Source organism: Octopus bimaculoides, chromosome 7 (genome assembly GCF_001194135.2).
Source record: "Octopus bimaculoides isolate UCB-OBI-ISO-001 chromosome 7, ASM119413v2, whole genome shotgun sequence".
NCBI lineage: Eukaryota > Metazoa > Mollusca > Cephalopoda > Octopoda > Octopodidae > Octopus > Octopus bimaculoides.
Window position 1 is genome coordinate 52,691,800 of NC_068987.1, and position 3,599 is coordinate 52,695,398.

The 3,599-nt window shown below is 33.2% G+C and overlaps 1 protein-coding gene across 1 annotated transcript in view; it reads left to right on the forward strand.

Moving 5' to 3' along the window:
• Positions 1 to 3,599, forward strand: part of LOC106873978 (uncharacterized) — a 1,133,216-nt gene that overhangs the window by 525,090 nt on the left and 604,527 nt on the right. The gene's annotated exons all lie outside the window — the stretch shown is intronic.

Consider the following 3,599-nt stretch of genomic DNA (forward strand, 5'->3'; position numbering starts at 1 on the left):
TATTATATTGCTTACACTAAATTGTTATTTAGATATTTAGAGGAAGTAAATTTACACTTTCAGTAATAATTGAAAGATTAATATTTAATTTGGCTTGAAAATTTACTAATTATTATTAAACTGCAGCGTGTCTGTGTTGCTTTGAACGCTCGCTAACCCAGATTAGTCTATCGAAGACGCGCACTTCTACAGCATGAGAACGTTCCAGCACACATTGCCAATGTGAGGGACTTGAGGTGCTAAAAATGCTACCACATCAAGACCTTACCACATCAGGTTACTATATTTTTCGAGCTAGGGTTAATTTCTTGCCGGTGTAGATGTTCAACGATATGGATGAGATTGAGAACGGTGCAAGAACATTTTGCCTCCAAACAAGCCGAATGGTATGAGCGTTGACTGAATCTTCTGACACACAAATGGCAACAGAAAAATAGGAAACGATGGAATATATTTTGAAGAAAAAACGCCTTTTCTGAGTAATATGAACTTTTAATCAAAGAATTATGAAAGAAGTCTTTCACTTAGTCTGATACATATGAATGTATGCGGAATAGACGAAAAAAGCATCTATTACATTATGGTAGGTACTACACAATCCAGCTACATAGCTAGAACAAACCATATATCATAAGATATATCTATATATGAATCCCAATAAGTTAAAAGAAGAATAATATTTTAGGGTTAAGATATACCTTGCTCTTATCCATTATTTAATTTCAGAAGCAGGCCAATAATCTAATCTTAGAAAAAAATATATTAATACATCGACAAGATAAATACAACTATGATTCCCTGTCACAGTCGAAATATCTAAATATTGTTCGACTGCGTAAAGCTCAAATTCGGCCGAAATTCCTCTTAATGTATGAATTCTAATCGTAAAAACAGTCAGTTTTCCTGTGCATTTTCAGACATGTCTTCATCTCTTATTACAGATTTCTATCTATTCTTTTCGTGCACTGCTGTTCTGAGAGTCTAGTCCGACCCCCGAGTTCTTGGTGTAGTCTCTCATTGATTATCCGCGATCAACATAGTTGTTTTAAAACCAGTGTATGAATTGGAATGTCCTAATACCGTCCGACCATTTACATTGTCTCTCGCATTTGATACAGATGAATCATTCTCGCTGGAGGCTTCAATTTCTATCGGAAATTCTGTGTTCATAAGATCATGTAATGTTTAGAATGTTCACAATTTTTATATCTCTGTATTCTGTGCATATGGAAACAATGATTGCATGTCATTTAATTTCTTGCTAGCATTTTATTGCCAAAGGGAATCTGACAGAAATAAAACTCATTTAACTGGTTTAAAGCGAGTAATATACCGATGATTAAGTGTCCCCAAATACTCTTCCCATCGGGAACACATTGATACTGAGTGGCAATAAATTTTCTATATGCAGCTGATTTGACACGATTTCAAATAATGGAATTATACACTTTTGGAACAAGGATATAGTTTTATAAAATACTCTTGTACTAAACCAAACATAAATTATTATGCGTTCATTATCAAATTACTGAAATAACATGTATGTACAAATACATATATATGTACACACGCACGCACGAATATATATATGTGTGTGTGTGTGTGTGTGTGTGTGTGTGTGTGTGCTTGTGTGTGTGTATGTGTGTGGGTGTGCTTGTGTGTGTGTGTGTGTGTGTGTGTGTGTATTTCTGTATGTGTATATCTATAATATATCAGTGAAATATAATTTGGACAATCATGTAGAAGCTCCAGCTACTAGCTAGTATCGGAATGTGAATGATTTTTTCACTTGAAATCATATATTGCATTTTTTTTCCTCAGCTGGGTTTATGCTTATCCTGAAGAGCCAATAACTTCATATATATCTATATATATCCGAATTTGCATCATTGTACATAGAAGAATATATTAATCAGATTTTTACGCTTTGTTATTTAAGACTTTTGCAATGTTACAATTTTACACTATTGGAATAAAAAAAAATTAATTCATGAGATACGCAATCATGTGGTTTATGTTGTGACAGTGGTATCTCAGTTGACAACTGTAGTGAAATTGTTGTATTTATCCATTAAATACTGACCAATGGTCTTCAGTAGGCTGAAGCATGTGTGAGAAGAAAACACCTATGCTGAAGTACTGACAAATCTACAGTTACATTTCCCAGATTACAATTTACGAGCAATACCTACAATTATTGGGATGCTATGATATATATAACATATTGACTAAGTACCAATTTTGAAAATTAGACTCCTCAAAACAAGAAAAAACAGAAAGTAGGAAGCTGATTTAAAGACTACACTGGAACTGTAAAACCTTGTAAAACTTTCCAGAGGTTTATAATTTAAATATATATACACATATCTAGACATGCAACTATATACATGAAAATACATACATAAAGCAAAATATACAAATTTGTACGTACCCAGGCTCCGAAATGTGCCACACATACATACAAGCAAAGATACTCTGTTGATGTTGTTGATGTTCCAATGAAGGAGGCTTAGATCTAGGTTAGAAACCGGCTCTTTCTCTTTTCGCAAGAAATCTTCAAATAAAACTGAATAATCACTACATACACGCATGCAATCATGCATGCATGCATACATACATACATACATGCATACATACATACATGCATGTGTACGGGCATATATATATATATATATATATATATATATATATATATATATATATATATATATATATATATAAACTGTTTGTTTTTTATGTTTTAGTTTTTATGCTTTCGTTTCTCATTGTGTTTAACGTTTTTTTATGTCCTGTACCCATATGTGCATATGTGTATACATATAGATGTAGGTATGTACATATATGTATGGATATATGCATATATAGATATATTATGTATATTATTATATGATCGAACGCCACACATCCTTTTCCAAGTAAGTTTTATCTTAATAATTAGTTTGCGCACTCTTCTAATATCTCATCTCTGTCTATGTCTCTCCCTCTCTTGTTCTTCATCCTTTCTGTTTTTCCCTCTCTCTCTTCTTCCTTGACTCTCTCGTCGCTGACACGTGATGAAAGGGGATCTATCTTTCTGTCTACTGCCTCCCTAAAGAAAAGACGTGCTTTTTTCTGTCTCATCTCTCAAGGCTCGTCTGCCAAGCGTTCATAATAATTTTTCTATTGTCTTGCTTGGCTCAACAGCCCTCACCGTTTGTTTGTACTGTCTTCTCACTGTCCTGTTCTTGTTAACATTTTCACCCTCTGCAAAAATCCCAAATTTTATTTAATTTGCTTTGCGGGAAGGACTGTTTCAACGAAATCGCGTATTGTCCTTGCTTTCGAAACGCGGAGTAGATGAAACAGGGACAAACGACGAAGGCGTATACTCTTTATCTTGCATGTCTCGTTTCTCTGTTTGTTTTTTTCGTTGTTCGAAAACTGGTCGTTTTCTATATTTTCGTTTTTATGTTTTCATTTCTCATTGTGTTTAACGTTTTTGATGTCCTGTGCCCATATGTGCATGTATGTATACATATAGATGTAAGTATGTATATATATGTATGGATATATGGATATATTTATATATTATTTATATTATTATATGTGCATATATATAT